General features: G+C 40.8%; 1 protein-coding gene across 4 annotated transcripts in view; it reads left to right on the forward strand.

Annotated features, from left to right (window-relative positions):
- fam172a (family with sequence similarity 172 member A) overlaps nt 1–23770 on the forward strand; it is a 190853-nt gene that overhangs the window by 99854 nt on the left and 67229 nt on the right. The gene's annotated exons all lie outside the window — the stretch shown is intronic.

A 23770-nucleotide genomic window follows, 5' to 3' on the forward strand; every position in this document is an offset into this window, starting at 1 on the left:
GACAAAAGAGACCACCGCTGCTTTAAACGTAGCAATATACTAAGCTAACTAGTTAGACTCCGATTTATTTATTCTAAACTTAAGAATGGATTTGAACCTGAGTGGGGAAGAAGGACAAATTTAGCAGCCAAAAACGTGCCACTTCCACACAATATAATAGCCCAAAGTCAACCACGAAACAGCGATCCTTTATTAATTTATTGATTTTTGAAAAATCGCGATAGAGTGAAGGAGTGTTATTCGAGCCGCGATGTAGCAAGGGATGACTGTATAAACGTTTCTTGACTGTCGTGTTAACGTACTGCTTCTGATTAGATTTATGACTTTTTATGACTACCTTTTGGTGACATAAAAGCTTTAATATATGATGGAGCTTTCTGTTCATGTGATGGACAAATAAGAATAATAGTGTCACATTTTGGTGTGGCGATGACCCCGAGTTGCAGAGACGGGAACCTAGTGCAGGTAGAAGTCTTTTATTTAACTCAAAAGCAGACCAGAAAAAAGGGAACCCTGCACAGCTCGAGGCAAAAACACACACCGAAGGCACGAGACAGCAACAAGCAAGCGTGCAACAAACAGTGCTCTGACGAAGGCAAGACGCCACTGGCTGAACTAAATAATAACACACAAAGTAGCGCCAGATGCGCTACAGCAGGAAACTAAAGGCGACCGAAAAAAACGGGAAGTAATACAAAATAAGAGCATGAAAACCGGAACTAAAGACATAAACTGAGAAGTGAGCAAACTGTCGAGCAGGCTGACACGCAGTGCGTGACAAATATTGAAGGAAGACGTCCAGCTACTGGTCCTTGGCTTTCTGAAAATATGGCCCCGTGTACAATACAGCCAGATATAACCTAGCAGGATTGGCTGAAGGAAAAGATTTAGCAAAGATTTGTGTAAGACCAAATCCAGATTTTATTAAGTATCTAATGTTTCTTGTCAACGCTACTCTGCATATTTTCATGGTATTTGGGTTTTGCTATGATATGCTGTGATGCATTAACCAGTGTTACAAACCTCAATGCATTTCTGTAGGTAATAATTGGTTTTGTTGTATATGAAATACCATATGCTGTTGTACAGATGTTTATATTTGTAAAAATGTGTAAATATATTTTTAGAAATTGACACTTGAACAGCCGTTTTTTGTACTAATATCTAGCTCGTTGGGTCTCGCACAAGTACCTGCACGGTTAAGTACCAGAGGTGTTTGAATCGGTGAATACAGTCAGGCTACCAGACTGCTTCCAGTTTCTTGAAATGAACGATTGATTGGTCGATTCACCTCCTTCCACTTTATTGAGGACATTTCTCAGGTCCTAGAAAGAGGATATATAGTCTCGTGGAGAACTAAAGGTGGTGTTTTCAGGAATATTTTATTTCCTATCTTTTTACGCCACCTATTCTTTTTTTTTTAGTGTTTTGTAATTTTAATTTGGCTGCTAAATATTCATGCAGTGTTTTGTCCGTGACAGCCGCACAATCTCTTGGGCTTTCCGGCTGTGTGACGACAACTCACTATTCTGCAGATTTGTATCCTTCTTTCGTTCCGTGATTCCTTTAGTGAGTATCTCAGTGTGTGTTTAAATGCGTTGGCGAGGTGATTGCTGTCTTCTTTTAAGTAGTGTCCTTGTCAAGAGAGAATACTTTTAAGCACATGCATGCAGTACAGTGCGTGTGTATATAAATACATCGCATGCAGCGTATGCAGTATAGAGCTGATAACATCAAGACAAAGAGCTGAAAGATATTCTTTGTTCATTTAACTGACAGTGTTCGTAAATGCCACCGCCAGGTTTCCCTAGAGGCCCTACAAGCTTCTGTTGTCTATTATTGTCGCGTTTCCTTTACGCCTTCCAATCTGAGACTAATTGGGAACACAGATATACACTTGCAGTTTTTCTGGGCTGTTTGACATTTTAGCCAAATGCAAACCTTACTGCACATGCACAAATATACAAATGATTTAAAGCAACTGGTATACATTTCTTAACCGTTATCAAAAACATGAACTTGCTCACTGCACTTTAAGTCTGGCGCGCACACACACACACACACACACACACACACACACACACACACACACACACACACCATCTACTTAATTGAGGAGAAATTGGTCCAGCGGGATGGGATGGGGAGGTGTGTGTGTGAAAATGTGTGTGTGCAGAATGGAGAGCCTTGCGGGATGAACTGTTCGACACATGAGAAGACCCAGAGAAAACAAGCTGTCTGCGGGTTAATTACTGCTCCCCTTTGCAGTTAATAAATACATTTCTGATCAAGCCCATCAAAAGGGCTCGCTGTTAATTTTTCCTGCTCGCTTCCCCTGCTCTTGAGCATGTTAACCCCTGTGTGGCGCGCTCAAGTGTTTCATTGCAATTTGATTTCTTTTTAAAAACACTGCGTTTGGACTAATTATAGCTACATCAAAGAGGAGCTAACTGCCTTTGAGTGTGAGTGCAAGGAGAGAAGCTACAGGGCCAAAGGCTGCTTGCTCTTTCTGCTTCACCCCCACCCTTTTTTCCACCCTTTAACCCTTGCACTATTTCTTAAGCAGAAACACATTCCATAAATCCTTTTCAGGTCACTGTTGCTTTTCCCTCTCAGCTGTGGTGCTTTTAATGAAGATGCCACCACAGAGAGCAGTCTCTCATGAGAATTTAGTTGAAAATCTCACCAAGAAAAACAGTCCAGTACCATACCGCTGTTCTGCAAACATACAGTGGAACCTCAAAATTGCAATGCCCCCCAGGTCTTTCAATTTGGAAAGCAACCAAATTTGGGGAGAACAATAAATGCACTTCTCCCATGACTTGTGTATACCACGCATGTCTGTTTCCCCTGCAAGTTTTTTTAAGGAAATCTTCTGAGACTTCAGATAAGTTGAGCATTTACAGAATTAACTCCTCAAGTGTGATTTGCTTATTGTGTACAGTAATCCCTCGCTTATCGCAGTTAATTGGTTCCAGGCCCGACTGATAATGAATTTCCGTGAAGTAGGATTCTTCCTTTGTAAATGGAAAACATAGTAGTTATGGCATAGAAAATTCGTTGACAATTTTCTAAAGACGGTTTTTAACCTTATCAGAGCCCCCGAAACATGAAATAACACCCATAGAGTCACAGCAGAGAAAATAAGCCATTTAAGACATAAATAAGACACATGCTTACGTGTATTGCAGTAAATGTATTCCGGACGTGTAGACAGGAAGTGATGTCGGAGGTTCACAGTTGAGTTTTAGCTGGATTATGGCCACAACAGTAGCCCATGCTATTATTATGATAATGATTATTATTATTATTATTATTATGTTATTAGTATTGTCCCTGCTGTGAGATAATGTAAACTTACAACTTACAAAAGCCTGTTTTTTCAGCAATCAAGACTGCTGCTGTCTCACTTAACAATTACTGACACCTAGTGACCAGTGTAGAATACTACATTCACAATTTGTATACATCTTCTTAATGGCTTAAATTTGTATTGTAGTTAATTTAGCCATTTTTATGCCTGAATAAAGGAAACAAATATGTAATGTTTGCTTACTAATAATAGGTCATATTCAACCATAAAATAGCATGATTTATGAATGAATATATGTAAACTGTGATATACGGTTAAGTAGCGAAATGCGAGCCGTGATGTGTCGACGGACGACTGTATATTTGTATAGACAGATATACATGTATATACATAAGGATGCTGTCATGACAAAGAGAAAAAGTGTAATGATAACCGTAGAACTGGAAATTGAGTTGAGCAGTGCATGCATCTCTGTCCGGGGCGCTCAAGCAACGGTAAGTCAGAATCAATGGCAAAAGAAGCATAACACAATGTACGCTGCAAGGTCAGCTATGTTTAGTGTTAATGCAAGGAGACGAAAAAAATAATTGCTTAAATATTGCCAGTACACTTAGTAAAGGTTTAATGATTAATGAACAATTTGACTCTCACTCGTATCATTTCCAATGGCTTTCAAAAGGTTGTTCAGCATCCTGGGAAGTTGTTCGAACTTTAAGATTCCACTGTATTTTGTCCCCAAAACACTATAAGGTGCCAATGATTGGAGTAGCCCAAAATTCCTTGTAACTTTTTTGTTCAGAATACTTCTAAATTATCTTTAGAACAACTAAACCCAACATGATGTATCCCAACAACACGTACAGTACCTTCAGCAAACTTACAAGTCCACATCATTCCTTTCGCCAATGAGTGCTGATGAGTTTCACTCCAAAAGAACAAAACCAGGACCAGATTTAGGGTAAAACACACACACACACACACACACACACACAAAGAGAGCATTCTGCCATCTTAGCCTCCAATCTTTTGATCCTCATTGCCAGGAGTCGGCTTGAACATGGAAGTGTTGGTGTGGCAGCCGTGTTACAGAAGGGTTGTCTATCCCAATATAACCTATGCACTCCGAAAGTGAAAAAAGAGCAGTTTTATTGGAAAGGACGGGGCAGTATTATATAACATCTTATATAAGAAGGCATCTGTCTCTTGGCGTACAAATGTGTGGGTGCCAACCAGCCAGCCGCCACAACAGCCCCTTCCAAAACATGAGTACAGAGTTAAGTGAACATACATGCAGTACAAACTGGCCAAATGTCTTTGTGACACTTTCTGCAGAGGGCCATCAGTTTCTTTCTATAATAAATCTCACTTGCGTCATGTGTGTTAAGTGAACAAGTGTCTGCTGTGGGTAGAGATGTTCAAGTTGAGTTTTGGAGTTTTCCACTCTATACTGTGAAGGATGGGAGGGCGGACACGAGAGCAAAACACTTCTTGGTGAGTCAGCCCTGTTGCAAAAGTTAGTTCTACTTAGCAACACTGTTTTCTTTTCTTGAGCCCTCTTTTTTGTTCTCATTTTTTTTGTTTTATACCGGATCCCCCCCTCTCGCCCAGTCAGGGTGACTCTCAGGGCAGCAGCAGGGCCAACTCTGCCCTCTGTGCAGGACTCTCGCTTCATGACTGGCATGGTAACAGCCGGTTGTGAAAACACTCCCACTTCTACTTCTCAGTTCCTTTGTTTGACAGCACTATGGATTCGTTTTGTATTCATTATTATTCATTATTATTATTGACATTTTTGTTTATGGTCATAACCATCATTAAGCAGCACATAGAATTAATCAAGTAATATCAGAAACAAAACATCTCATACGTTTCCAAAAATGACTAAGAGGTTTTTTGATTGAAAAGGTAATGGTATTTTCCAGAAAACATCAGATAAATAAAAAATAAAACCCCCATTTTCTTTTTAGTCGGAAGTTGCCCATTTCCACACTGCTTCCTGAGTTTGTGCTTACCTAACCTCAACACATCCTGCGCTAAGCTCACTGCTGAATGTATAGACATGAAACTGATATGAATATACTTTTTTTCCCAGCTTTTTGATCCCATTCACACTGCAAACAGTTTTATTCCCCAAAACGTATTTCTTTAAATGTGTCAAACTAATAAAACAACCAGTCGTTCATGTACTTACGGACCGGAATGCATGGTTTCTACCGGGGTTTGACATAGTTTAATATCAATCAATATATCAATAATATTATAGAAATATTGTTTTAAAGTTACTGTATGTCTTCGGCTCCGAATTACATTTTTTCAACTCAAAAATGTAATAATCCACCACCAGCTAACATATGTTACCAATAGTGGTTTAATAGAACAAAGTGTGCCAAAAAAGGTCTATATTTTTCACAATTACAAGTTATAGTAATGGTAATTGTTTAATGTATTTGAACGTGCATACAGGTTACATTAGAATACATCACGTATTACATTTCACACATCCGCATGTCCAAAAGGAGTAGGAAGAAGCAAAGCTTATTTAATCCTACCCCCCCCATCCGTTGTACATCAATACATTTGTTCACTTCCTGTATTCCAGATGCACTCTCTTCTGGTTGAATACATAGGAAAATGATAAGGTAATGTAATAAGGTGGTCAAATAGCAGTCAAATTTTCTTGTCACCGTAACTACTTCATATGACAATCATACTAAATAATACGTATGGAATAGACTTAACAGAACATAGTTGATAATGCGTGAATACTGACAATGAACTCACATAAGAATGAAGAGTAATAAGTTCAACTGCATAAAAAGTGGAATAAATTGTCGTTTGACCCGAATGAGATGAATTGTTACTCACAGCTGTCCCACACAGTCAATTAACAATTTCAGGTGTGTTGTTAGTACGATAGGCTACACATTCAATGATAGCTTACGTTGGCAACTAAACTTTGTTCAAATCTTTATCATTAGCTGGCACCAAACATGCGTGCGTGCGGGTTACGTGGGACATGCTTTATGTGCTCAAAGCAGGAAGAGGGCGTGACACAATGTTTGCAGTACGTTCAAACGCAAGCGCCCTCTGCGCAGCCGCGTAATCAAGGCTGACAGCACGTTTTTCACCTAATAGTCAAAGGTTTAAAATGTGCTTTACATTTGGACAAAGTGATTTATAGTGCTTCTGATTGTAACATGTAAATTGTAATTATTTAACATAAATTCTGAAAGTCTCTATTTAATGGTTATATACACATCTGAACCGCCTTCTCAACTCTAGAGTGCTATCATGTATGTTGCTTCTGGAGGGGATGAAGAGACGCCTTGTTTCTTTTTTTTTTTTTTTTTTTTTCCTAATCTCAAGGTTTTCCATAGCTGGCGGGCTTGCAAGCGGTGCAGCATTGTGTAGTTTCCTGTGAACATGTCCGTCTGCGTGTGCTGATGTGGGTGTGTGTATGTGTGAGTCTGTCTAGGTCTGTGAGTGGCTGCACAGATAGTCTACGGGGTTACGTTCGTCTGTATGTGCGTATTGATGTGCATTTGTACGCATGTGCATATCTGTGTGCGTGTGTGTGTGTGTGTCAGCTGTAGCCTGGAGAATCCTGTATACTCTTAAGGAGAACAGCTAGGTGGTGAGCAGCTATCAGAGCCACGTTAGGGGCGGAAAAGAGGAGAGAGAGAGAGGAGAGGGTGAGAGGCGATGATAAATGACTGGGGCACACTAGCAGAAATTAGTGGAGCCATATGCAAAGCTGTGGCGTTTTGTTTGATGTGAAACAAAAGGACCACCATGACAAAAGTGCCTGCCGGCCTGCACAGCAGGTTGGCAGCCCTCAGGACATACACCATCAGCACTGAGAAATTGTGTGTGTGTGTGTGTGTGTGTGTCGCTACGTTCTTGCCTGTGTGTGAATGTGGCAATGCATGCATATCATGTGTGGAGCTTCTTTCCAGTCCCGTCTATATTATGTATATTATCCCCTCTGTGTTTTTGTGAGTCACTCATAATGACATACAATGGCGAGCCCATTGTACGCTGTGAAAAGACACGGTTTCTTCCTCACTAGCACTACAGCATATTTGCTCTATTAAGCGAGTGAAATATAGACGTCTAATTTCCTTGTGAATGAATAGGCATCTTAGAGAGCGGCTCTCCCCTTAACATAAGGATGTAAATTGAACTGTTTAAATGTCACGGCTAGCAAGATGATTTGATTTGAATTGATTTGCTTGTTTCTGTAGAAAAGACCTCCCTTGCCAAACCTTAGTGTAGCTGGCTGCCACAGATAGACCAAGGTCTTTCTTTCTACCTCAACAACACATTGTAGGGCTTCTGAATTCTTCTATCTGCTGTGATTATGTACAAATGGCCTTCATTTGCCATCCATTTCAAAGCTGTAGTGCTGCATTGTGACTAGAGGCAGATGACGCAGACCAAATTACAGCGGGTTTGCCGCCTGAAAAGGATACTCTCACAATAGGCTTTGTGAAGTATTCCCTTCAATACGACGCCATTATGCTCACCTTTGTTGGTGTTTCTCCCCATGTTTCGTGAGCATCTTTGGTTTTGAGATTACATTTGTAGTGTTGGGGAAGACTGGAGGTTTGGAAATATGCTCCTTACCTCTTGCGAGCCTTCCCATATTGTTGGAAATTTTATTTTTTATTTATTTATTTTTTTTTTGGAAGAGTGTCTTGTTTTTTTCTTGTTAATTGAGCCTGTTTAATTTACCGTTGCTCTATGTCCATGTGCACTTGCAAGAAATCAAGGCCTAGTTTCTTCTTTCTTGTTTATTCATTCCTGTTTTCAGTTCTTCGTAATGTTCCAATAAACCATCAAAAAGTATCAATAGAAAACTGCTTTGGCTTGACAGGTGTGTTGCCATGTGGCTCTCATTTATGCACTAACTTAGTCATGTTCCTTGTGCAGCAAGCATTCCCAAACTGTCTAATGTCTAACGTGATCATTTGAGTCACTGAAAACATATACCATTCATTCATTTCACGTGGATGCTCACGTTTGTCCTTTCTTCTTTTATATAACACATGGTTCCACACATACTGGCTGTTTTATTTGTTTTACTCAAATGTAGACAGTGCCAGGCCTTTTTGTGAAGCATGAGACCTGTGGCAGAGTTATGATAGGAAACGGAGAAAAGATTTAGCTCTCCGAGTAGTACTTTGAGGCACTTTTATCATGTATAAGCATATTAATTCACATGAGAGCTGCACTATAGGGTGTCTATTCAGGTTTGTACTTGCTGCATAGCTGTAAGACTATGTTGGTGTTGATGCTTGAAGGTGGAAGGTGAATTTATATTATTGAATTATTAGAATGGCTGTTCTGTTAAACTTGCATGTCACAAAATGTAAAAATAACAAGGTATTGTTTTTTTTTTTTTGACAAATTTGTATGTTTTCATTCTTTTAAGTACCACTTTGGGCACTGTTTAAGCACTGGCACTGTTTGAGTACCAATTTGGCACCTGTATGGGGTAATATGTATTGTAAACGATGGCATACTTAAGTGAGGTTTCATGTATTTTGCCACGTGCTTCCGAGGCTGAAGATCAATACAGTCTAGAGATGCACCATGTGCTCACAATCTTAACCGTTTCCTTAAACTTTTCTTTTGGTACATGTCCACATAGTTGAAGTCCTATATGTCTAGTCCTGGTATTGTACATTAATTTAGTTTTCTCTTGTTTTCCGAACTTTTGTTCTCCCTCCAGGGCCCCAAAGGTCATCTGAGACATGGCAAACCTCTAAGGGCAATTCTATACAATGTTTCACTTTAGTTCATGCTGTTTAAAAACTTGGGAACCAGATGTCTGTGTATCTGCTGTATATGTTGTATTTTGATCCAACTGTACTAGTTTAGTCCACCTCCCAGCGGCACACATGGACCTTTTGCTCTCTACTGTAACCCAGCAATGGTCACTTTGCCTCAGGAATCTCTTCCGTGCATTGTTTCCATTGTCTGCACTATTTCTTGGACAGTATATATAACTTGATCATTCTTTTTCTCCCTTCTCATTGTGTTCCTAATGAAAAAGTTAAAATCTTAACTTAAGTCTCTAAACTTTTCTGCTTTTCTATTATAAAATATCATTATTATCACTATTAATGGAATAATACGCTACTTGTGATTGGTTTTTGAGATAGCTTATGAATAACAGCGATTTTGGATTATTCGACAGGCATCCTGTGTGTATTCTAGCTAACTAGTCAAATACACTTCTGCTTTCTTCCTCAAAACACACACGTTGCCATGGTGATGCAATAGAAACCCATTTCCCACAAGTATTGAGGGGTCCATTCATAAGTCTCTCTCTTGTTGTTTTCTTGCTTTGCTTAGCGAAAAGGAAGTGCAATCCCAATCTGTTCTTAACACTCAAAGGATTGTTCCTGTCCATCCCGATTCTTGCCATACCTAATTCTTTTTATGCCACTTTGTAATGTAAGAAGCCAAGCTGGTTCATGTAAGTTCAGTGTAATCTTAAGGGATTCATCATTACATATTTACTGGCTGAGGCTGATCTTGCTGTAAGGTCCGACCCTCGTCCCATTGATCTAGTGCGCATGTTCACTCCCGAGGTTACGGGACGTGCCTCCATTTGCATAAGGCCCTGGGCAAGGTTCTTTCCACCATTGATTGGCCTGTCCATGAGCGCCTCGTGCCTTCTCACATTGATCACTTTGTTTTTTTGTTTTTTTTTTTCCTGGAGACGGTGCTACCCAGAGTTCATCTGCAGCTCTGGTTCAGCAGACCTGTCGGAGGAAAGACAGAAAGAGACATAGTAAGAGGAAGAAGGGCAGGAAAGAGAATGTCATGTTGAAGTGGATGAGTGGCAAAATTGCAACACAACCTGAAAAATGGTGCATGTTTTCCTTGTCCTTCCTGTGCAGTTTCAGCCTATTGCTGTGTATCATCTTTTAGAGGGAAACAATGATTTGTTTGTTTATTCAAGCTCATGCGTTGTTCTCATCGGGACGCTTATGTACCACGCGCACATTGTAGGCTTATCCACTGTGGCAACGCAGGGCTCAAATCCCCACAATGCACCTGTCCTCTTTGTTCCCCTGCGCGAGAGCAGTATGCCGCTTTGTCTGCCGCTCTCCTGATTCCCCGTTTCCTCCGAGGCAAGGTCTCGCTCTCTTCCAGCTCCTCCTCTTTCGACCTCTCGTGCTCTCTGTCAGTCAAACGAGTAGTCGACGTGTCCGTTGATTTTGAAGAATCATCAGTGTAGCCTTATTTTGCATTTCCAGCCCCTGTAAGATCACAGCTAAAGGCATTAATTGTTATTTTTCTTCTAGTTAGGCTTTTGCCATCCTTCCTTCCTTTCACATAATTTTGGTCACCTACTGGCCTGTTAGTTTTATAACGTTAACCAGTATCAATTTCACATCACCCTTTGTGTTATGTTGATGTCTTAGTGTACTTGAGACTAAACTTTCATAAGAACGTAGGATTTCTTACAAAATAATTGACAATAATTAGTAGAAATTCTTTGGGCGGGTTGGCTTCCGGAGTGAGCGTTTATTTTGTTAATGAGTATTATTGAAAATTCCTAATTAGCTCCCCAACTTAAACCACTTGGCACATCATGGCAAAATGTAGCATTTTCCACACAGCATATCACGTGCATAGTGTAAAGGACATGTCATTTATTTTTAACATGTAAAAAAATGGGACAATCAGTTTTCAAACATTTTAAATAGGCCCCTGCTGTGTGCAAGGGATTGAGCTTGCACGGGCATAGTGCTGCAAATATTGCTGGAAAATAAGAATATATATATATTTTTTTTTCATGTAGTTCCGAGATCGCTAGTTTACTAGCATTGCTTTGTTGTTATGGCTTTGCAGTAGTAAATTTCCATTTTGTGTTTTGTATTCAACTCTTAAGATGCCAAACAGCGACATTTCTCAACATAGCATATCCAATCCTTTTAAGGAAAAAAATCTCTCTACGTTATCTCAGTTCTTTTATTTGTTTGTGCTTGCATTTCATTCTCCCCATTGTGGCGTTCACCTGCTGTGCCTGGATGTGCCACATGGTTATGACCCAGGTCACCTTCACCAGCGAGGGGATACGCACGCTTGATGCGAGCTTTGAATGTGTCAGAGATGACATGTTGACAGCTCCAATGAATCGCTTGTCACATGTCATTTTTTTTTCCTCCCCCCTTGCTAATTTTTCCATAAGAATGCATACGTTATACAAGAGGAATCTTGAGGACATACGAGTTTGCAAATTGCCGCGTAGGCATGGCTTGAATTCATCACATTCAATTCATTTTGCTTTTCTGCCCCTCTTGATTGTGAATGGTCTCACTCTGCACTGAAAGTACCAGGAAGAATACATCTTAAGAACTGAAAAGAGGGAGAGGGTTGTTTCTGAAAAGCCGTGAGGAACAGCTAGGCGGAACCTGGTGCAAATGTCAGTGAACTCAGTGACTTGCGTTGAAGTTTAAACCATCTTTCTCCTCTTGTGCTTTTCTGCTAGTCGCTTCTTTCTCATTTTTCCCATGCAAACTCTGCCCTCACCATCAATGCGCAACCCTTTTTGCATGTCTTTCCACCACTTTTATAGCTAATTAGATGCTGAGATGTGGTACCTTTGACATTACCTCCTCCAAATCTCGACAACACAGCATTGTTAGTGTTTTCATTGGCAGTTCAGACTGTTGCATTTATTTCATGCTCTCCTTTACTTTGTTCAGTGGAAAAGTGATTGACAGGAAAAGGAAAACGTCGTCCCTCTATCACTCTCGTGAGCTTAGAATTCCCCATTTTGGCCGCTACTTGCTGATGGAGAGCCTGTGTTTGAATTCTTTATGGCCCTTTTTTTTCTTGCAGGGGTGAATTTTAGTTATGTACTTGCAGTAAAACATATTTAATTTTTTAAGCTCAGAAAGCTGACAGTGAAAGGAGATGAACTGTTTTATGTGCCATTTTAGGGCTTTATGTGGTGTGAAATATGATGAGGGTTATAAAAGAGCAAAGAAGGAAGGTAGAGAGAGGATGGGAGGATGCGAGTGAGGACGAGACTCTTTGTGTTGAGTGGCTTGTGATGTGTTCAGTGGCTTGAAGTTTGTGTCATGGTGGCTACTCGGGCTGCAGCTATCGAATAGTTGAATAATCGAGTATTCTACTGAAAATTCCTCCGATTAATCGTGTAATCATATAAAATGTATTTTTGCTTCTTTAAAAAACAATTATAAAAATACAAGAGAAAATAAGGCATTTCACTTAATAATGAACAACCAATTGGTTTAAGTTTTTAGATAATTAATAGTTTTATTTCTTGAATTCACATTTTACATTAGAAAAAAATATATTTATATCCACGATGCTCAGTGGGTGCATGATGTTTAAAATCCGATTTGTTAGCACAGCTGCTTGCTTGGGACTGCATAATGGCACTCTGTAGATACATTTATCCAACCAAGACTGGAATGATTTACTGGAAAAGGAGAGAAATAATAATTTGTTAATTGACATTACAAAAACTAAATTACATGTTAAATTACGTTGATGGCTGTGCATATACTGTATGGACCCTAAAGTTAGACCAGCCGACTAGAAATAAAATAAATATTTGTGTAAGATTTTGAGGTTTTGCAGCGGTTCAAACTAAAATTAAGACACTTACTGTAGTGGAACACATTAGGATATTGTATCCATCAAGAGTGAGACACACGCTTCTTTCTTCCATTACAATATTGTCTGCTAGAAATGAGCAGCTACTTATTAGTGAGCTATTATTAGTGAGCTAATAATTTTATTTTCCATTTTCTTAACTCACAGCACTGACTTTTTGCATATAAAAAAACCCTGTATGAAGTCACGTTACCATAGTAATAAACTAGCCACACATTTGACAGTCATGGTTAAAGGAAAACAGCACTTTTTTGTGGAGTTTTGCCCATCATCCACAATCCTTATGTGAGACATGAACACATATGTCTTTCTCTTTTCTGTGCGTTCTAAAGATATAAAAACAGATAAAAATAGACAGCTCATTACTGCACGTAATGGGAAAAACCTATTCCGCCTATAAAGCTTTCCGAAAAAAAACACCTAAAAGTGTCAAAAACGCCCCATTTGCATGTAATGTGACGTGCATATTAACCAAGCTACAGCGACATTGTTATTATTATTATTAATATTGTTACGCCGTTCAAAATACGTTACTGGAGTTTTGATACCTTGCCACACCACACGGGCTAACTACTAGCCGGCTAGCGACTAGCTTCACCACACACTTGCCCGCAGCGCGTCAGCGTCACGCTCTCAATGCCTCAGACCACTACCAAAAAGTTAAGGCTACATATTGGAGCTGCCGCCACTGCTGCTGTGTTTTTATTTTTGAGTTTGGAAAAGTTAAGCCTAGGTGTAAGTGTTCGATTCTATGTTGCTATGTGAAATCAATGCAACCAGGAAGGAAGCTCTGGTAATGCTTAAAAGGACCAAAATACTGTAAGTGTTACATGTCATCATGAATGTACCCGTTACTACATGGTTGCAGCATATACTGTATATAAAACCATAAAACCTTGTTGGAGGTTTTTGGAGGTGTTTTAATAGCGGCCTTTGTAGACGGCATAGGTGTGTCCCATTTCGTGCAGTAATGAGCTGTCTCTTTTTATCTGTTTTTATATCTTTAGAACGTACAGCAAAGAGAAAGACGTGTTCATGTCTTACGTAAGGATTGTGGATGATGGGCAAAATTCCTTTAAGAGAAAGCTAGCCCTCCACGTGGCTAAAGTTATGTTAGTAATGTACACTCATGTTCATCTCATTGATATGTGCTACGTTAAATTTACCTTGGCTCGGGTCTTCCGCTCCATTGTGGGTGTCTTTGGAGGCGATGTAACATCGAAGATGCACTATTGTGGTATGTATATGCCACGTTACAACAGATACACGTCACAGTGTTAAACTTGCTGTTTAGCATGAAATGCTCCCACCCTTTCCACGTTTTCTGCCTGTTTGTTGTTGTTTTCCTTCTCTTTCTTGGGCTTGTCGTTTTCTCTCGCCTCTTTAATCTTCCCGCTCCTTCAATAAAACAGCCGCTTCTTCTTCTGTGTGGGTGACGTAAGCGTGTTACGATTCCTTGAAGCAGGAAAGAAAATCATCAATTATTTTTTGTAATCGAGGTACTCACATTACTTGAGGAATTGTTTCACCCCTACTGGATGCACAACTCTGCATCTCCTGTGTGTGTAAAGAGTGCTTAGAATGAGTGCTTGTGTGCGTATTTGTTAATGTACATACAGGTATGACTTTGTATTTGTTCAGTTCAGTTTTTATGCAGGTATTCTTAGTAGGCATTCTTTTTCTTGCACAATTAGTGCATGTGTCCTGTTGCTATTACGCTTTGCTATATTAGGTGCTAGGTGTCTGATGGAACATCAGCATCCATGCAAGGCCTGCTTGCCTCTCTTCCTCGCCTTTCTCAGCATGAAAACATCTTGGTTGTGTCAGCCACCTTTTAACCTGATGCACCATATAGAATACACCATCATTCACCCTTGTGCTCGCTCCTTAGCTTTCATCCATGCCTCCTTTGTACCTTTGCTGCCTCCCTTCCTCAGTCCCCTTAGCAGTTCCACTGTGCGTTCCTCCTGTGATGCCACTTGTGTCACGACCTCCTCACCGCTCTCTACTTTCAAGCGTCGCTTTGAGTCCCATGTGTGTTTGTGTGTTGTTGCTCCTGGTTGAGGCTAGTTTATTTGGTCTGGTTTCTGTCAAACACTAGGGGGCACTGCCTGTCCTTTGCTACCCCTCTCCTCTCTGGGCTTTGAAATAAGTGTGTTTGTAGAACTGTGTGTCTTGTGTGTGCTTCTCTTGTTCAAAAAAAAATAGTCCTCGGGTCTGTAATGGATGACACAAAGCTGCTTTCAGACAGCCAGGCAGCACGTCTCCTGTGGCCGCTGGGGCTTGCGTTCTGCTCTGCGCTGCACCCGTCCACAACCGCCTTTGCCCCACCACCCCCATCCACGTTCGCATCCTCCATTTCTGCTGAACGCTGAACAGCGGGCTAATGAAAAGGGCTTGAGAGGAGCGACAAGTCATCTTTCAGACACTTGTGCTCACCTCTAACCCTCTGAGACCCATTCTGTATGACAGCACAACACCCCTCTTGTCTCTCTAGCCATGTTGGCCCTCTGTCCCTTGGGTCAGGCGGCCATGTGTGGCTGCCCGACTGACGCCAAACACTGCTCTTCTACCACACCGGTACACAAAGGTAGGAAGAAGAGAGTGGACTAAGGCGACCGCTTTGTTTATCCAAAAGGGCTTCGATTTAGACCTTGTCACATTGGGGATGTGCAAAGGAAGTGTCTAGCCCAATCACCCTTACAACAGTGTGTCACACCTCTGTCTGTGCCCTGCCGCCCCAGACCCTTTGTGGTCATCTCTCTAATTTTATTATTCATTCAACTTGTGACCGTATGCAACGTTTTCCTGTGGCCGCTAGTTCATGTTTTTCTCCGTCTTTTTGCTAAGCAGACAGCTGATGAGAGGTGTTTTGATGGTGCTAATTGGCAGCTCCCATCCATGCAGTGTGTGGATGGGGCTGGACGACTTGAAGCCCCGCTATTGTTTTGAGGTGTCAAACCCAACACAGAACAAAGGGGACGGGAGAAATGTGCTGTGCTCGCCCATCAGTGTGTTGCAAGGCAAAGTACACAGACATGCACGCGTATATGATATGTGCATATATAGAAAAAAAATGCATTTATCCTGTATATATGTATGAATCCTCACATTCTTATGCACACACAAAAAATTGTTACTTTGAGTCATCTCCACAGTGGTTGATGCTCACTGGCACACACACACACAACCAGCTAACGCACACATGCACACTCCTACACACACAAACAAGCATAAAATGACAAGATAATCACCACATTCCGAGTTACCTTCTGGGTAGATGCCTTTCTCCAAGATAAACTAATAAATATACTGTTTTCCTTTCAAATTTTCTCCAGTGAAGGCTCTAATTACCATACACTGACAAAGACCTGACGGGAGGTGTAATAGTTAAAAAGGTAATTTGACTACAAGTTGGAGTTTGGGTGAGGAAAGGGGTCAGCACGTTCCTCCATACCACCCCCCCATTCCCCGATGCGCCTCTCTCTCTCTTTAATGGTTTATTCACGCTTTTCGAGGACTTTTTGCATGATTGACTGACAAGGTCTTTTTCCGAAATAGCATCTTCAGTAATGAGAAATAATTGACTCCCTAATCAAAAAGGGGGTTGATGGAATCCACAAACCTAGCTGTAATCTTCTGTGGCATTTCCAGCAGAAATGACAGTCCTCATAGCTTCAGGCACTATACCACTTTGATTTAATTGCTTTTTTATAAGATTAATAATATACTTTATAGTGAAATGTGTATGAGAGTGCGTGCTGTGTATGAGTGTCCCTCACCCTTCTCCCAGGCTCTGTTTTTAATCAACAATATGCACTTCATCTGGTGTAGGGGGCTTTTTTTTTTGGTTTGTTTTTTTCAATAAATTTTGCAGCTTTCATCATGTGTTTATATTGCTGTGGTATTCTGGTTGCATTGCTCCAAAACAATTAACTATAAATAATTAATAGTAATAAAAATAACAACTTAAGTATACATGTAAGTTGGCTTTAGTTTTTCTACCAGTTTGTTCAAACTGCATCATCAATCATACTGTACTTTTTATTACCATTGTTATTTTTTTTTAGTGCTGCCATTATTTATTATTATTATTGTCATATTTTATTTTTTTAACATAGGATTTAATATTTTTACTAAAATTGAAAATGATTTTATTAAGTTGTTCCAGTTTTTGCTGTTTTACAGGGTGGGCCAAAAGGAGTTACCCATCGCATATCTCTATCGTGTTCGCTTAGGTTTTGTCCTAGAAGCTTAAAATTTTGGATAGTTTCTCTCAAAAGGTATAGCTTTTGATGTACCAAAGTTCAGTTGTTTACTCCTAATGAGTGTCGAGTATGGCATCGAAGGGTAAGCGTGACCAGATTGTGGCCTTGAAGGAGGCTGGACTGACAACAAAGGAAATCATGAAAAAGGTGAATGTTTGTCGTAAGACTGGCTACAATGTCATGAAACGATACAAGGAGACTGGCGAGACCACCAGCAAGCCAATCCCTGGAAGAAAACGTTCAGTCCGAAGCAAAAGGGTTGTTGAGATGGTGAGGAAGAGAGTCCAAAGGAATCCTCGCAGGAGCATGAGGGCAACAGCAAAGGAAGTGAACCTCTCAAGAACTTCATTGAGAAGAATTGTCAAACAGGATCTTAGACTGAAAGCACTAAAAATGCAACACAGACAACTAATTTCAGCCGCTTCAAAGAAAAAACAGCTTCACAGGGGGAAAATGATGCTGCAGGAGATCCAGAGTGCCGCAAACAAAGTCCTGGTTTGGTCTGACGAGAAGATCTTCACCGTTCAGGCAGTGGTCAATTCCCAGAATGACAGGGTTTATGCACATAGTACACAGCACCTACCAGAAGGCTGCAGAACTCATTTCCGTCGTCAGAAGCCAGCTGGAGTCATGGTGTGGGCTGCTGTTGCATCTGATGGCTCAAAATCTCCTTTGGTCTTCATTCAGGAGGGTGTGAAAGTGAACAGCCAGGTCTACATTCAAATGCTTGAAGAAAACGTGTTGCCATGGTGTACCAATGCGTTTGGAAACCAGTATATTTTCACACAAGATGGTGCACCCGCTCACACATCCAATGTCACACAAACCTGGTGCAAGGAGCACTTTCCTGGCTTCTGGGACAAGAACATGTGGCCTCCATCAAGTCCGGACATCAACCCAATGGACTTTGCGATCTGGTCTATCCTGGAGAGGGAGGTCTCAAGAGTATATCACAGCAGTGTCACCGCTTTGAAGAAAGCTTTGATGACATCATGGTCAAAACTTGATGCAGAGATAGTGCGGCGCTCATGCCAGGCAGTGCCAGGTCGTCTCCAGGCTATGATAAAGGCAAAGGGTGGCCATATTGAGATGTAAATCTTTTTGGTGGTTGACAATAAAGTATGGAAACTGTGTTCAATGTGTGTCATGTTTGTCTGCAAGCATTTTTGAATAGTGCAGAAAAAACGATGGGTAACTCCTTTTGGCCCACCCTGTAAAGCTCAACAGAAAAAAAGCCCAATTAATAACCATTTTATTTTTACGTATCGGTAAAAATAGGTTTAAGATGTTATCTTAGGCTCTTAATAACATTCAAGTTTTTTTTAGTTTATTGAACATCTTTATAACTTTGAATAAAAAATGTGCTGTATATAATTTGCCTTGAGAATCACAAAGTGTTTGCTTGATAGGGCAAATTAACTTGTGGCCTCCCTGCCTGTCTAATTTGTAGCATGGCTTCAATCCTCTTTTCTTTCCTTCTGCAAAGGCTGCTTTAAATCATGACTAGTGGCAATGAGAAGTTAATTTCATATTGTTCTATATCCCCATTCATTTTACTATAGACTCCTGTAGTTCTGTCTCTCTAACATCCTTCTTCCCTTTAGCACATGCGGATCACACAACCTGTTTCTTTAATAACGTGTGTTTTTAATCCCATGGTACAGGAGACAGCAAGTATGAAGAAATAGAAAAAAAATAACTGAAGGAAGAACTTTTTTTCCCACTTACTTTTGTCTTTTGTAACTTTCTTTCATTCTTTTTCATCCTTGGCAATGGATGGAGTGGCTCTAGAAGTTTATCCTCTCAGGATCTACTTCCTGCAGCCTTGGCGACCCCCTCACACACACAAACCTCCACACATATACACACTTACACCTGTTTTGCCAGTAATGTGCGGAGCAGCAGGCGCCTCCAGATTTGTTGTTTTTCTCCTCGTCCTCCTCCATTCACAGCTAAGGTGAAAATCCATTCGTCCGAGATGTTGCTACCATTTTGTTTTTAGTCGCTTCACCTTTTTTAAAAACTCTCACAAACTCAGCTTTCATGTGTTTGCCGTGCTTTGTTTCTTATTGTATTTCTTTTTTTTTATTCGCCACATCCCTTTTTTTTTTCAAGTCTCACGTAAACGATGTGAGTGAAACTATTGAGAATATTTCTCACTGCAAACCCCAGTTTGGAAATGCTGCTCTGCATGCCAACGTTTGGCCACAGTTAGTACAATAAATCGGGGTGTAACAGTGCCTTGGATGATGCATGTGTGTGTCTCTTAGATATGGACAGCATGTAACACACACACATTAGCTTTGGCTGAGTTGAGAGCATGTGAAAACAGTGATTTCTTAAGTGGCAATCATATCAGCTTTGCCATCAGAGAGGCAGCAGAGAGCAAACATCTGCATCTTTCTGTGTGTTTTGGTGTGTGTGTGTGTGTGTGTGCGTGTGTGTGTGTGTGTGTGTGAGAGAGAGAGAGAGAGAGAGCAACACCTATGCAATCTTTATTTAGAGTTTAACTTCACTACTGACTCAGTATATAATTATACATTACAGTATATCAACCTTATTTGGTCTAGAGGGAAAATGTTTAACAATGGCGTCTTGCATCCTGAATTTTGACATTACGATGCATACATACAAAATGTTAACAAAAGCGTGAAAAATAATCTTTACTTTTATCCAGATCTGCACTAAAAATGTAATTGTTTTTTCCTCAGCCAATGCTCATTCCTGTTTTTGTTCAGTCCAGTGCCTCATCATCTTAGAGGCGGTAAAATACCATTGAACAATCAATTTTAATAAGCATGCATAGTCTTGTGCTTTCTTCTCGTATGTGGTCGCTTTTTCCACAAATTTTGTTCATGTTTTTTGTGCACACCTACAGTACATGTTTGCTTTTGTCGGCCCGTAGTCAGCTGTCTCCTCCCTGCCAAGATTCGGAGAGCCCTGGCTTCCCCTCCATGTCAGTATCACCCTAAGTTACGACACAAAGGTCCCAGCCTCCTCCTCTACACACCCCTTGTTAAGTCCTCCCGCTTCTTCCCTCCCGTCAATGCCACTCCGCTCGCCCGATCCGTCGTGGTCTCCAGCCGAGAGTCACCCATCCGAAACTATGTTAAAACAGGGTCATCCCCCGGCGTGCACTTAGAGGCTGTCCCTTTAACCTGCTCTGAAATACTTAAGGCTATTATTATAGCTTATAAATCATTAAGAAACTTTAATTATACCGAATTTTCATGGTGGAAATATGCACACTGACACATGGGAAAGCGAATTTAATGGGCCAGCAAGTCCCAGCACCGTGAGGGAAAATATTGAGGTTATGTTTCTATTTTACAGCATTGCCGTAGGGTTAGGAGAGAAGGAGGAAGAGAAAACGAGAGGGTGAGGGAGGGAGGCACGGAAGAGGCTGGTGCAGATGATGCCGATCCGATCCTATCCAATGCACTAAAGCAACTTTCTTTCTTTCTTTTTTTTTCTTTTTTTTACTCTTCAGACCAAAGCTGTTAATATGGCCTGTTGATCGGGGAATGATGGCGATGGTGCCTGCTGCACATACACATTTTCTTAAGGCAGATATATTCTAATTAACGTAAGACTCTAATTAGTTGCAGCATTGCAAATCTACTTTGTTAAAGAATGGGGCCTAATTAGAAATGGCCATTTAGAGAATTTATGTAATTATTGTCGTTCAGCAATATATGATCACCCTTCGCTCCGAACAGTATTAAACTTTGCCGTCAACGTTAAGTATGTCAATATCATTTCAATGTGAGCAAAATACAGATATTTGAGTATATTGTGTGCATTACAACAGAAAGTAATTGAATTCTGTTTTGGTAACTATAACAGTAGTATGCATGTGAGCAATTGTTTGTTATTATGTGATGCCGTTTATTTCTTGCTCAATAGAGTTCTTATACACGGGCACGTCATTAGGTACACTACCACAATATTGTGACATCCATAATTTTGAAAATACCTTTGAAAAATATCTTTAGGACAATAATAATGCTCAGTCTTGATTGACACTGTCAGAGAGTTATTAAGTTAACGATATGGTATTAAATCAACATAATGGTATTCACTTAACAAAGTGTTTACCTGTGTAGAACTGTACTACATCGTACTGAGAGTTGTTTCTAATATCCCGGTTCCCATATTAGCTACATGCCACAATAAGTCAGTCATCATTGTTGTGAAAGCATAATTTTGAAACAGCTCTTGCATTAGATCTTATGAGATTCAGTTCTGCACACACGTAGGGGCAACAACTGCAGTACGGCATGTTGAAAGTAACTGCTGATTATGTAGATGGATCACTTAGCAACACCGTGTGGAAGTAATACATGAGAGGAAAAAAAACATTGCACGTACCATTATGCATGACCCGATGCTCTAGCACATAAAAACTCTCACTCAAATTAATCATCAAGAAACTAAATCCATTTTCTTGAGTGTACAGCAATTGCTCTCCACCGGGCTATTATTGTTTATGAGCACTCATTACCCACAACCCCATTTTTGCCCCCCCGCCTTTCTTTCTTCCCTCCTGCCTTGCCCTTTCTATCCACCCACCCTCCTCCCTTCCCGTCTTCCTCTTGTTTTCTATGCGGGCACAAGCGAGGCGCAGCGCCCGCAGTCAGTAGGTTTCCTGGCACGCTGCTTCTCATCCTCTGCCTTTTGTTTCCACCAGTGGACAGCCATTCTTCACTTATGCTGTGTCAGTAAATATTTATTGCCCTTCCTTTTCCTCTCCGCCCCAATTCATGTGTTTGTCTAAGTTAATATTTGTGTGTTTGCATGTTTATAAGCAAGCCCACCTCCCACTATACCCCCAACTTTGACAATGTCACTCACCTAATTCCCGGACTCACCCTATCAGTCACCCTGTCCCTCCATCTTCACTTCCTCACCCGCTCCCTCTCATCTTCCCTCCATCATGCATGTGCCGATAAGTGGCAAGAGGAAAGAGAGGAGGAAGTTGTTGCTGTTTTCTCCTACACTCTCCCTCCCTTTACATCCTCAGCTAGAGTTCATGCATAGAGTGCAAGAGGTGGGGGCAATTCTGAGAGTCAATGCATGTGACCTTAGTGCGCAAAAATCCACCGCACAGCCCCATGACACACACACACACACACACTGCAGCTCCCAAGGGCCCCTGTGGCATCGTGCTGCAGAGGGCTTCCTTCCTGCAGTTAAGACAAAGGAAGCTGGGGACTGACGGGGGACGTGGGTCTGCTGCTTCAAAGCCACAGGAAGCACTGGTGTTGTCTGTTCCTGTGGAGGGTGTTGGAGCGTGGGGGGCCATTTGCCTGTGTTTTCACAGCCAGGGATGAGTGTGCTTTATGTGTGTGTTAGTGTATGGCGCAGGGTAGGTAGGGGAGCTTCAATACACCCCACCCTCCACCTCTGTCTGACCTCACATTTTAACACATATAAACTTGAGAGACCCTGAACAGACATGCATTATCCTAATAGTGAAGTGCTTTGGTCTTTAATAGCCAAATCTAGCTGTGAAGGATCATGAACATTGGCCTGTTCTTACGGGCATCGTGGAGTAAAACTACAATTATGTCAACCTTCAAATATAATATAATAACATAATATAATAACAACATATAAATATATCAATGTCCTTTTGCCAGCATGGCCACCATGGGTTGAGGGAGGACTTTTTCCATTTTTGATTGTATTTGGGTATGTCTATACAGCATTGCCAATGTAGTGGTTCACATGGCTAACTTGTGTGCAGCTAACGTACGATCAATTAACATTTACTATGCTCTTCACAATCACTAAGCTCTTGACTCGCGGCCTGTCCAGGATGTAGTCAGCTGGACTAGGCCCCAACCTCTGCCGTGACCCTAAACTGTATGTAAAAAGATGGTCGGATGGATGGATGTACAGTCATCCCTTGTTTATCGCGGTTAATTAGTTCCATACCCCACCGCGATAAGGGAATTTTCTGCAAAGTAGGATTCAATATTAATAAATGCAATATATTCGTAGTTGGAGCGTAGAAAACTTGTTTATGGCTTTCTAAATATGATTCTTATCATTATTAGAGCCCTGTAGACATGAAATAACACCCTGTAGTCACCTTTACACTCCTGTTACTCTTTGTTTACACCGCATTGCTCATCTGTAATGCACAGGCTACGGTATCACTGCAGGTACACAAGAGACGGCCGCTGCTTTAAACATAGCATGCTACCGAGCTAACTAGTTAGCCTTGAATGTATTTATTAAATATTAAACTTAAAAGGGTTTCAAATGGAGAAGGGAAGAAGGACAAAGTAAGAAGCCAAAAATTTAACACTTCCACATCGAATGGGAGGAGAATTTCTTTTCACTGTGTTATGTCTGACCCATGTGAAGGTAATCCAATCTAATGTCATGTCTTATCGACTTAACGTTACTGACACCTAGTGGCCAGAATACCACATATTACTTGCATTTCAATATATTTTATTTACTAATAATCGTCCATAGTCAACCACGAAAAAGCAGTCATTTATTAATTAAT

Source organism: Dunckerocampus dactyliophorus, chromosome 4, assembly GCF_027744805.1.
Source record: "Dunckerocampus dactyliophorus isolate RoL2022-P2 chromosome 4, RoL_Ddac_1.1, whole genome shotgun sequence".
NCBI classification, from domain to species: domain Eukaryota; kingdom Metazoa; phylum Chordata; class Actinopteri; order Syngnathiformes; family Syngnathidae; genus Dunckerocampus; species Dunckerocampus dactyliophorus.